The 13,084-nt window shown below is 45.0% G+C and overlaps 1 long non-coding RNA gene across 1 annotated transcript; it reads left to right on the top strand.

The window, feature by feature from the left end:
• The first annotated feature begins 4,787 nt into the window (after window positions 1-4,787).
• Window positions 4,788-7,795, top strand: LOC131402170 (uncharacterized). The gene is made up of 3 exons (XR_009218331.1): window positions 4,788-4,869; window positions 7,356-7,391; window positions 7,762-7,795. It is a non-coding gene; the product is annotated as an uncharacterized LOC131402170 (long non-coding RNA).
• The last annotated feature ends 5,289 nt before the right edge of the window (window positions 7,796-13,084 follow it).

Here is a 13,084-nt window from a genome sequence, read left to right as displayed (position 1 = left end):
TCTTCTGCATCAACATTATTATCCATATCACCCCTTAAAGACATATCAAATGTCTACTTTCGCATGACACTGATAAAACAGGTTCCATACCAAATCACTGTTCATTGGGATAACAAATCTATAGTTAATTGTTTAGAGGTAAGTATAGGGATGGGCCCTTCTAGAAACAGCAATCAACGGGCCAAAAAATCTTGCTTTATTTTACAGAAAGGCTGTGGAAACACTCCCTAATACACCAGAATGCTCAAGTACTTAGAAAGTATGAAATAAATGGGAACCTTGTATCCATGGTTATGAGCTAATAAGGATATGATTTTTAAAATTTTGTTAATGATGCCATGTGCCTGCTATGGGGCTGTTCTCTGGTGAGTAAAGAGCAGATGTATTCAAGGCCACTTTCATTCCTTTAATAAATATTTACTCAGCGCCTACTTCTTGCTGCACGATAGCAGTGATCTACCCTAAGAGCATTTATATTCTAGTAGGGTGACACAGACCATGAACAGAAAGAGAATCTTGAGGTGATCAATAATGTTACATATACGTCAAACTTTTTTCATTCTGGACTATTTTTCATCCTTTCCCTTCTTTGATTGTTTACCAGAAATCTAATCATGGACTTGAAAACCCAGAAAGCATTGGTTCCAAGTTACTTCTCGCAACACCCCTGTTTCAAAGACGTAGATTTTATCATCTGAGAGTATGTCTCTTTAAGAATAAGTTCCTATGAATCAGCATTATATCATCACTTTCTTGTGAGGACTGATGGTATTCTGAAGGGGAAACAAAATATCATATGGGATTTATACTTGAAATGATGTATCCACTCTAATTGTGTTATTTAATGTGGTGTGATTTGGGGAAAGTCAGTTACTCCTTCAGAGACAGTGGTAATAATACCCTGAAAAGCATTCTATAGAGAATAAATGAAACAAAGTATGAGAAACTGCTTTGTAAATTGCAAAGCAATCTATTTCAGCTTATTTTTTCTAATAATATTTTCATTTATCCAATCCTTTTTGACTCTACCAAACCTGCCTAGACTGAGTTTTATCATTTATTCAACAATAATAATGGGTCAAAATGGTTGAATATTAGAATTTTCATATGGTTCAACTTAATAGGTCATCACAATATTTAATTTGATTATAATTACAGTTAAATTTTTCATGATGCCTTATCATATGCCAGGCACTTTCTAGGCATCTCACATGTATTCACTCATTTAATCCTCACAACCATGCCATGGAGACAATACTATTAACCTCTATTGTATGGATGAGGAATATTAGAGGTTATATAATTGACCAAGGTCACACAGCTGGTACCCAGGCAGTCCACCTCCAAAATCTCTTTTAGGGATCCATTAGATGTTGTTGCGCTTATGTTGTAAAAGGATCACCCTGATTCCTGGTTGGTGAATGGACCAGAGCGGACTAAGGAAGAAAGCACATGGCTACTGAAATTATCCAGGCAAGCAATTCTGAATACAGGATTTCCTTCCTTTTTAAGGCTGAATAATATTCCATTGTATAGATGCCCCAGATTTTCTTCATCCTTTCACCCACGGATGCACAATTAGGTAGTTTCCATCTCTTGGTTATTGTGAATAATATTGCAGTGCATTTTATCAAGTGATTTCCTGGCACTTAGTGAGTTTGAAAAAATTCTTCTTATACACATTAGTTACTGTAATGAACTACCTTTCTAAATGTCTAAAGCTTAAATATTTGTCATTCTACAGAAATACCTTGCCTAATCATGATTTGTGTTGTTATCAGTTCATGAATGATCTAAGATTTGGTACAAAAATTGTTATAATGGCCTTTTTTGCATGTATTCAGGAACCTTGCATAATATGGGTAGTCCCTGATTCTTGATTTTTAGTAGAGTTTTCTAGTAAGCCTTTAGGATAGGAAGTATCTTCCTAGATGTGAGGCAGAGAGTAGAAAAATAATAAAGTGATTGTTATATTTAATTATATCAAAAGAAAACTGTAGTTTTGCTAAATTGTTTTTACACAGCCTTTGCTTATTTCTAAGAGTGACACATATCATTTTATTAATGAAAAGAAAATTCAATAAACAATTTTAACATAAAACAATATATATTGAGAACTTATATGAAAATTTTAACAATATGCTGTCACCAGTTTCCTCATCTGCAAAATGGAGATAGATAATACCATCTTCCTTATGGGTTGCTGTGAGAAAACTCAACAGTAATGTATGTAAAATGCTTATCACCATGTGGGTTGGAAAGTGATGCCTCATTCACTTTTCCACCGGGATGTTGACAGCTATTTTAATGCATGAAGTCTGTAATTTTCAAAATAAGTTCTACTGTTGTAAAGTGAATCCTTTTTACAAATTCTTTGTAGAGTTAGATGATCCCTTTGGAATACAAATTCAGGCTCCCGTGTGTGTGCGTGTGTGTGTATGTATACGCACATCTCTCAAATAATACTCCAAGCCTTATAATGAAAAGCTACCTACCCCATTCTTGACTCTGGTTCCAAAAACAACAACTTTAAATTTCTGGTTGAAAATCTATATTTCTAAATTAGCTACTCATACAGCTTTTTCATTTTTCAGATTTTGACTATTTATAGTTGCTTTCTTCTTTGAAAAAATCAGCATGAAGAGTTCTTAAATATGTTAAAAACATAATTCCCCTTGCCCAATATAACTATTTAATGAATTAGGATAAATCAAAATTCGATGTCTACTGTTTTATGACATAAGTGTTTACCATTTTATAGCATATGAATCTTATCCAGAGATGTGCTACGTCAGATAGTATGAATACATTTTCTTTCTCACTTTTTCCTTTGACCTTTTAAATGGTAAAATTCTCTTGTTTCTTTGTTGTCTTCCTATGGATTCATCACTGGTTCATCTCCTTCCACCAGAAAATTAAATCTCTTCTCATTAACTTCTGATGCATGAGACAATTCATGGGCTTCAGGTTTTGCTTGGGGACATCCCTCTAGGGCTTGAACATATACACAGTCCCACATATACACATTATGTCTGGAAGGATAGAGCAGGAAAGGATGTTTATCTCTGTGCAAAAGTAACGGGAGACAGTGGTAGAGTGAGAATATTTTATTGACTTTGCACCACTCTTTGAAGTTTTCCTATACATGCACCTACGACGTAGGTCTCCCTCCCCCCAGATTTTTAAAATTAAAATAGCGTTATATCCTTATCTACTGGCTTGGAACAGAAAGTTGTAGAGAAATGTGAATATATGATCCAATTTTTTAGCGAAATTAACAACAGCAAATGCACAAAAAATTTAGAATTCTAAATATGGGCACATCATTCTATGAGGCTGTGTAAAGGTGGGGAAAGGAATGAAGAACAGCTACTCAACATCCAGCTACCTGTACATTTTAGGGGTCCACAGAAAGCCTTGCCTCCAGCCCCACCCCTGGAGCTGATTTCCTCCCCCTGTGAAGTCTGCCTGAATTACTCCAGCCACAACCCCTCCTCTTCCCGCCCCTGGAACTGGTCTCCGCCCACAACGTTCAGGTCTGGCTCCGCCCACAGCCTGGACCACGCCCACAGCCTGGTTCCGTCTCATTGCCCCGCCCACAACCTCGTCCCCGCCCACAGCCTGGTCCAGGATCACTGCCCCAACCGCACCCTTGTTCCCGCCCACAGAACCGCCTCCCAGGCCTGCTGTAACTCACAGAATTGTCCCCGCCCACAGACGGCCCCTACAACTGGTTCCCGCACAATGCCCCGCCCCTAGATTTTGTCCCTGTCCCTGATGTTGACCCAGCCCGCTTTCCAGCTTCTCACTCACTCTAGAAACTAGACACCTCCCTTGAGGCTGGGCTGTGCGGCCTCGCCCCGCCCGCCTCCTCAACCAGCAGCCCCAAAACGTTCGTCCTTCCAGAACGCCCGCCCGAGACCAGAACTGGAAGCGCGTGCGGCGCCGTGGATGGAGCGGGCGTTCTGCGCGGTGTGTTCCGTATTCTTGGCGTGGACAGCATTCCTGTGGACGTTCACCCTCATGGGCGGGGCTCGGTGAGCTGCGGGCTGTCCCGGCTCCAGTTGCGGTCCAGGGAGGGGCCTGGGCCAGGGGAAGCCCCGTCAGGGCCCAGCGTCCCTCCGTCCTCCCGGAGCCCCGTTTCCCCCGGGGCTGTTCACTCAGTGCACCCGAGGCTGCTGTTCCTCCTGGCTCTGGGCGCCGCTGTCCCCTCCTCAGAGTCCCCGTCATCGTCCTCCGTGTGATTTTGTCCCCAGAGGGCTTATCCGTGTCTGCAGATGGTGTTTGGGTTGTTACAAATGGGGCGCTCCTGGCATCTAGAGGGGGAGGCAGGGATGCTGCTCAGCGTCCTCCAGGGCCCAGGACCGCCTGACAGACATTTATCCCGCCCCAAATATCAGTTGTGCCGAGGTTGGGAAACCTGCTCCAGGGCCTGAAAATCTCCCGAGGCCTGAAAGAAGTGTGGAAATTGTTGACAAGTCAGCGAGTCACTTACAGGGTCCCTAAATGACAAGCTTGTTTAAAGGGTCCAGAGTCACGAAAAAGTCTCTGTCCAGCCAAGTGAGTTGAGTGACTCAAGTGCACACAGCACGAAGCTGCTTTCTCCCATCTCGGGGAGCAGCAGGTGGCTGGATAGGAATTGGGAAAATCCAGTCACAGCCAACAGTTACAGTTAAATCAGTACATACAAAAAAAGAAAAGTGAATGGGGTGAACTTTCCAACCAACACCCTATAAAAGGCCTCAAAAGCTTGTTTGCGCTTTTTTTCCCCCCTCAGACACGAAAAGCATCTGTGGAGATCAAGTTTGAGGTGAAAACAGGCTCAGGGTCCACCTGTCCTCGCTGATCCATGGATTTCTGTGTGACCAGGTGAGTACCCTGTGGACCTGGTACCAAGAGGTTCCGGCAGCCTCCGCTGTGCAGAAGACCTGCCAGTGGGCTTTCCTGGGTTCAGGTTGTGACCACATGGAGTGACTGAGAGTGAAGGTATCTTGAGAAATATTGTTGATGTTTGATTGATGGAAAGATGGTAAGCTGTGTGGTTCTGTGTGGTAAATATTTCAGTAAGTACAGTTATATGCAAATAAAAACACATGAAACAAACGTAAATAACTGCAAAAGTGTATTATAGTAGAAAATATAGATTTACTTGCATTGCATAATACTCAAAAGTCAGGATTTATATATAATATAAATACAGAAACGTTTTGCGTGTGTATGTAGTATTAGAAGACATCTCATGAAATATTAGCAGGGATACTCAGTAACATTCCTTAGACCCATTCAATTTGACTTCTAAAGTCCTATAAATCCTCCACAAAAATTTGAAATAAAGGAGCATTCAGGGAAAAAGATGATTTGAACTTCTTTGTATTAATAACAAATTTAAAATTGAATTTGCCAGTAGCCAGATTTATTTTGAGCATTTTTTTCTTTATGACATTTCAAATCATTTTGAAGAGTACTAAGCAACACTGTAGATTGAAGGGAAGTGCGCTAGTCTCCAAAATACTGTCCTCTCCACCTTGCCTTCTAAAGGGAATTAACTTTGTTTCTTGAAACTTTTCTGAAATAACAGTCTGGTGATTCACGTTGCAGAGAATCTTGTTAAGTAATTTTGTATTTAGTTGTTGGCCTCTACTAATTGTGTGTGTATGTGTGTGTGCCTTTTTCATTCTAGCTTTCCTGTGATGTTCTTGAGGGAAATGTGTGCTTGTCATGCAATAGATAGTCTTTGAGTGTATAATTAATGGTGACCAACCATCCTCGTTTATTCAGGACTGTGGGGTTTTCCAGGACACAGAACGTTTAGTGTTCAAACCAGGGCAGTCCTAGACAAACCGGGATGGTTCCTCATCTCATGAGCCAGGCGCTGGCCCAGATGCATGGGGACCTGGAGAACCAGAAAGACCTTGTCCCACCTTTATGGAATTTATATTGTATTTGGGAATTTGGATTTTGAAAAGTTAATGACGAGAGTGATGTAGGAGTTTGGCACAAGGGGAATCAACCTGAGGGGGCAGTGAAGCCCTCATGAGAAGGACTGATATTTAGCTTGAGAGAAGGAGTTGGTACTGGATTTAGCTGGTCGGAGGGTTAGACTGGATTGAGGGTGTGGGTGTGTGTTCAAGAGAGCGTTTCAGGCAGATGGACCGCATGAGGACACCCCTGAAGCAGAGAGCCTGGTGTGTCCATGAACTGAGAAGAGGGATGGCTGAGCCGAGTCAACACAGGGGGAGGGGTGTGAGCCACACTGGCGAGGGGGGGAAAGGCAGGACCAGATCAGGGGTGACTTGGGACTCTGTTCTAAGACCAGTGGGAAGACTCTGGAGAGATGTGAGTAGAAGGATGATGTTATTAGCGTTTGGTCTAAGCATGTGGGTTAAAATGGACTTCATGGTTAAGAATGAAGACTTAATATGCAAGATGGGAGGTGCTGGGAATAAGATTAGGAATAAGATGATTGTTCCCTAGGCCTGGGTGATGGCTGTGGAGTAGGAAAGAAGTAGAAAGAAAAGATCTTGGAGTGTGGAACCGAGAGAACATAACGGTACTTTCTTGCCTACATGTGTCAGATGGCACAGGGCACTGACTTTTCTCCTCGCTGCTGTCCGTGCAGACCTGCAGGTGTCCCCTCACCCAGGTCTGTGTGTTCACCCCTCTTTGCCACTCACAGGCCCCCCTCCACATCCTAAAAGAAGTCAGGCCTTACTTGTGAGGGGGTTGTCTCACACGGGAGACACCTATGAGAGCCTCTGCAGGCATCAGAGCAGCCCCTTCCACATCTCCATCAGCCTCCTCCCTTCTCCTCTCTCGCTTTCCACACCAAGAATGACCCCTGCTCAGTATTCCACATCCCCATGATCTTCCTCCCCCAGGCTTGAGAAGGGTGGGGCAGCCACTGTGGTTGACATTATCTGCACCTTCCACTCTGACGCCCGCAGGTCCCAGGCTGGACAGAGATTGACTCTACTGGGAGCTGAGCCATGAGACCCAGTGCATCACCCACCTGGGCTCTTTCACCCTGGACGGGGACAGCCTCTACGTCAGTGGTGAGGGGCTGTGCTACAGCCACACTTTCTCTCTCAGTTGGAGTTCTGTGTTCCCTCCGTTGCTCTAAAGTGAGCTATGATCCATCTCTCTATCCTCCTGGTCTGGGTTCAGTCTTCTCATCACTGTGTGATCACAGGGCCCAACCACCTTCCATCTCGTTGCCTTCCCCCTGAACACCCCTCCACTCATCCCCTCTGCTTTCCCCTCTGCTTTTCTCACAAAGGTCCCTACATCCTTCCTCTCCCTTAATTCTTTATGTTCACCCCAACTCTTGCTCAGCTCCTCTCGCCTTCTCTCCACAGGTTACACCTATGGAGCCGTGGCGCCGACTACCAACAGTGAGTATTCCTGGCCCTGATCTCCTATGTCCCGTCTGCATTTGGGGTTGGGGAGCACTTGTTCTCCTTCACCTGCTGTACTTGGTGAGGGAGGCACATGGAAGGGCCCTAATTCATCCATTCTCTCCCTCCCGGGTTCTGGTGGAGAGTCCCAGCACAGGGTGAGAAAGCCTTAGACACAGATATGATATCCACCACATTCTGACCCCACGTGGTTTTCACTTTAATTCTCCTAGAGCCCCACACTTGGTCCTCCTTTTCCAGGTATCCCATCCATCTTCCCATTTTTCTGCCTGTCTATCTGTCTCTATTCCGAGTTCAGTCTCTCTTGTTCACTTATCTCTCTCTCTTGGGCTCCTCTCATCCACAGGCTTGCTCATCCCTCTGCTCACACAGTCACCCATACCCTCACTCTCATTTATGTTTCACCTGTGAATGGTGGTCCTGAGACAGCCAGTGCTGGAGCCAAGGTGAGCCTGGGGGCTCTTCACACTCTGTCCCTCCCTGCTGACAGCCCTTTCCACAGCTCCCGAGCCCACCACCAGGTCCCTGCATACTTGATCATCACCTGTGCCACCAGAAGCCACCACAGGTATCTGAGGGTGCCTTTTCCTTCCCAGGAGAAGCACTCTGGCCCCACTCCCCCACGAGCCAGTTGTGATCCAGGAGCTGAGAAACTAGGGTGTGAAATTCTGGTTTTAGGGTAATCATGCTGATTACAAAGATTATACCAAGGATTCAGTCTAAGGCCAGCCCTCAGAGAACCCCTAGTCTTGTGAAATTAACACACCATTATAATACAATATGGGATATTTCGGGGAGAGGCACCTGGCATAATTTGGAGGGGAAGAGCTTGCTAGAGAAAGTTTCACCAGAATGAAGTCTTTAAGAATGAGTAGGGGGGACCCCGGCAAATAGAGGATGAAGGGTTTTCCTGGCAGAGGGGATTCCATGAGCAAAGCCTCCGGCCAGAAACAACATTCCGTATGGGGAGAATTGAAACGAATTTGGGTTGCATGAAGCATAACCTTTAACCCTCAGTAGATGGATAAAATGAGACTGAAAGGTCAGCAGGAGCCAGATTGAGTAGAACTTTGAGTGCCAGGTCAAGAAGGTTGAACTAAATACTGAAGTCCATTGGGAGCCATGGGTGGTACTAGAGCAATGGTGGCCCTAGTGGGGTGTTCATTGCAGAAAGATCCTTCTAGTAGTCCATGTAGAACATCCTTTAGACAGAGCATTCAGTGAGCCTGCTTGGGTGTTTGTCTGGGTGAAGGAAGTTAAGACCTGAGCTAGGACAGGGATGGAGAGAGGGAGTGTATGTGAGGACCAGTGTGCAAGGTGAATGGGTGTTACTGGGAGGGAGGTGGAGCTGAGCAGATATGCGGGTTCTGACTTGGGTGACCGCACATGTGGATGGTGGTGCCACTGGGACAGAAGACAACAGATTATATGAGTGCAGGACTCTGGTGTGGTCTCAGGCCAGATTTCAGAGACGGCCATCGCTCTCCCTTTCGTCTTGCAGCTTTGGGGCACAACCTGAAGACCATCACAGTCAACGTCACCATCTCCACCTTCTGGTATTCCTCAGACATGAGCAAAGACTAAGCCACGATCAACTTCACTGTGAGGGTCCTGCAGAGCCTGGTGAGATCCTGGTCCCAGCAGCTTCTGGTGGGTTAAATCCCACCCAGCCCGTCCTTCAACCCCTGTCCCTCCTGCTCCTCCTCCTCCTTCCTCCCCAGCTGCATTCTTGTTCAAGAAGAGGAGCCTGGGCCCCTTCTACTCGAGTTGCATACTGGTCTCCCTCAGGTGAGACCCTCCCCTGAGCATTTGCTCCTAATGACCACTTTTGTGACCACCCCTCTCTGTATCCCCACTGTCCTCCCATTTCCTCCTTCCAGTTCTGGCCCCCACCCCCAGAGCTTTCAGGACCTCTCTCTAGAGTCCCCACATTCCTCTCTCCCCAGGCCTGAGAAGGATGGGGCAGCCACCAGTGTGGACGCTGTCTGTACCCACCACCCTGACCCCATGGGCCACCATGCCTCTGTGCAGGGAGCTGAGAGTCTCCACCTGTCTGATCTTCCTCTCGGTGGCTCCTGGCTCTGCAACCCAGAGTTTATCCATCCAGAAAGAGCACCAGCTACATTTCTGCATCATCAGCTGTAACCTCAGCAACACGGAGCCCACATTCTTGGAGTACACCGCTCTGCTCAGGGACACCCAGGACAAGGTGGGGTCTCCCTCTCCCGTCTCTCCTTGCCCTAAGGGCACAATCATTCCTCCGTCTGACTTACATCTGTTATGTGATTGTTTCAACCCTTCACTTTCCCTGCATGTCTGGGTTCTCTCAGTGTCCAGAGGTGATGTCCTAGCTGCCATCCCCATTTCTCACATGGGTAAACTGAAGCTCAGAAATGAGAGTATTGTGCCTAAGGTCACACAGTGAGTTAGGGACAGAGCCAGGATTTGAAGTCAGGTCTCCCTTGCCCCAAGGTCTGTGATCTTTCACTGGCTCCAGTGGCCCCCTGTGTCCCCAGGAGAACTCCACCTCACCCACTCTCCCTCGTGTTTGTTGTAGGTCACCAAGCTCTACAGAGGCAGCCAGCTTTGAGACATATTTCACTCCTGCCTGGTCACCGACTTGATGCACGTTGAGGAGATTGGAAGCATTGGCTGAGCTGGTGGCTGATGACTCTGAGCTCCCATGACACATCATTGATCTGGAAGTCACTTACATCGTGCCCATTCTGCCCCACATCCCTGTCAGCTAATCCTAACATCTCCTTCCATAGGTTTTCGGGGGATGAGAAAAGCATTAACATTTGGTGCCACCAACCTCCAGCATCCTGCTCCTCCTCCTCTTCTGGAGACTTTCAACAAATATCAGCAGTCTAACTGTGCTCTCCAATAGTCTAGCCACTAAACACATGGGGCAATTTAAATTTTTTATACACCTATTAAGATACGATTCACATATTATATGTGGGGAGGAGTGTATTTTTTAGGTTTTTCTATATACAATATCTTCTCATCTGCAAAACAAATAGTTTCACCTCTTCCCTTCCAATCTGGCTTTCTATTATTCCTTTTTCTTGACTAATTGCCCTCATTAGAACCTCTAGTACCTGTGATTAACATACGATATATGGGAAGACATCATTTTCTTGTCCCTGGTCTTAGGGGGGAATTTTTAGTCTTTCACCATTGAATACGGTGTTAGCCGTGGGTTTTTCATCGATGCTGTTTAAAGGTTGAGAAAGTTTGTTTCTATTCCTAATTTGTTGAGTGTTTTCTTTTTTAGACATGAAGGGCGTTGTATTTTGTGAAATTCTTTTCTGTATATGTGGTCAAGATTGCGTGGTATTGGCCATTATTCTATTAATATTGTGTAATACGTAATCAAGTTTTCAGATATTAAGCCAACTCCTCAACTAGAGGTGAGAGATTAAGATGTTCTCAAGTCTTTCCTGGGCGTGCCACAGCCCTAAGCACTTGTGGTGTTCTAGATGCCCGCAAATACACTGGAGCTTTTCAAAGCCCCCTGTGGACATCTCATTCCCCCAATTTTTCTTCTAAGTTTTTGGCTCACCATTGCCTGCCTCAGCTGGTATCACTCCCTCAGGCAGCTACAATAGAAAACAATTAGCCCAGAATATTTTTAGCAAGTGCCCTGGGGACAGACTTTCCTCCCTGGGCAAGCTCTGAGTCAAGTAACCTCAAGCCCTGAACATGGGGCTTTTTCGGGAAGCTGCCAGGCAGGTCAGCTAGTGAGAGTTCAATGGGGATAGCTCTTTTCAGAGCTCCAAACCCATTATGGCTGCTTGGCTGCTGGTTGTCTCAGCTACCATGGTTCTGAGACTGATGGTTTTCAAAGTTATGCAGGATATTGTGAGAGCAGGATGGGAATAGTGCAAGTTATAATGCCACAAAGTTTGCTCCCGTTATCAAGATTCCACCATATTTCTTCACTAAACCCTCCTCAGATTCTTAAAAGCCATTGATTAATTTCTAGACTTCTGAAAAGTTGATTTTGACCTTTTTTTACCAGTGTTCTCATTGTTTTTATGCATTTGCAGAAGTCCTTTCTCAAATGTTTCAAAACTATTCTCCCTGTGGTTATTTATTTATAAATTAATTACTTAAAATTAAATTACATGAGAAATTCAGTTCCTCACTCACACACACTAGCCACATTTTAAGTGCTTGATAACAACATGAGGCTAATAATGAGTATATTTGGTAGTGCAGACAAATGTTTACATTATTGCAGAACGTTATCTTGGACAGGACCCAGAAGCAGGGAATCTAGAATCAGGGTAGAATTCTAGACACCCTTGTTCATCCCTTGTGCCCTTCCAGGTCTGTCCCCCACAGTAACCACACTAGAGTGGACTCCCTGTGTACCTTGTCGCCTTGGCACATAGGCTGGACAGAGTTATCATCTATCAGGAATTCCTGTGACTGACCCAGAATGGACCCAGCTGCAGAACTTGACCCTGGTCAGGAAGAGTGTCCTTGGGAATGATAAGGCTCCCTGGTCATTGTGAAAGGAAGTGAGGGCATTCTGGGGATTCTGGATGCCTGGGGGTGAGAGAGCATTGAAATTTCTCAGGCTGGCAGGAGGTGGCATAGTCCCCCAGTCTTTACCCACCATTGAGAGAGAGAAAAGGACACCAGTGTAATATAGGAGGCCGTCATCTTCTCCTAGACAACTCTGTGACCTCAAGCTAGGCATCTCCCCTCTCTGGACTTTTGTTTCCTTATCTCTGCACTGAAAGCCACTGGGCCAGATGGTCAGTGAGGGTCTCCAGCTCTGTGTGAAGCAGACTTACAGGTTTGGGCTTCATGTAGTTTCTGATACACAGGCTATAGTTTACCCAGTCCCGCTCCAGATGAGCACCAATGCGCTAGAACTTTCTGCAGTGCTGGAATGTTCTATACCTGTGCTCTCCAGTGCATAGTCACATGTGGCTGTTGAGTACTCGAAGGATGGTATTGTGACTGGTCTTTATTTGTACTGATTTTTAATGTTACTGAGGTACTAGATTTTTTTATTTTATTTAACTAAAATTAATTTTAATTCAAAAAGAGACTTGTTGCTGCTCCATATCAGACAGCACACCTCTAAGAGTTTGTCTGGATAGAGGTACAAGTAGGGGGACCTGCACCCCTCCCCCCATGCCCACTGGGTGCTGTGTGTCCTCCCTTCCTCGAGTTTAGGTTATAGCTGGCAATAACAAGAATAGAGAATTGAAACTTCTCAATCATTTGATGTGAACAAACTCATACTTGGAGGTCGTAATCAGAGAAGACTTCCTGCAGGATATTACATTGTAGGTTAATCCTAGAAAATGAATATGAAGCAAATAGATAAAGGAGAAGGGGATGATGTGTTTCCAGGCATGGAAGAACACATTTGAGTGGGATTTTACAAATTTAGAGAGATCCCATAGGCTTGCCAACTGTGATGACCCATTCTCCCCGTGACCGTCCTAAGAAAGTCCAGCCCAAATTCAGTCCTCTGTGCCCAGAGGTATGAATTTGGTTTAATTTGTTACACTTTTGTTCTGTGATAATGGTCTTGCATTTTGTAGCAAAGTGTGCTCACTTTTTAGAGATGGAAACTAAAATTGTGTGAAACATCATGATGTCTACTTGACTTTAATATTTCATTGAAAACATGGGATGAA

This window comes from Diceros bicornis (genome assembly GCF_020826845.1).
Source record: "Diceros bicornis minor isolate mBicDic1 chromosome 30 unlocalized genomic scaffold, mDicBic1.mat.cur SUPER_30_unloc_4, whole genome shotgun sequence".
Lineage (NCBI taxonomy): Eukaryota > Metazoa > Chordata > Mammalia > Perissodactyla > Rhinocerotidae > Diceros > Diceros bicornis.
Note: the sequence above shows the minus strand (reverse complement) of the source record. Positions and strands in the feature narration are given on the sequence as shown.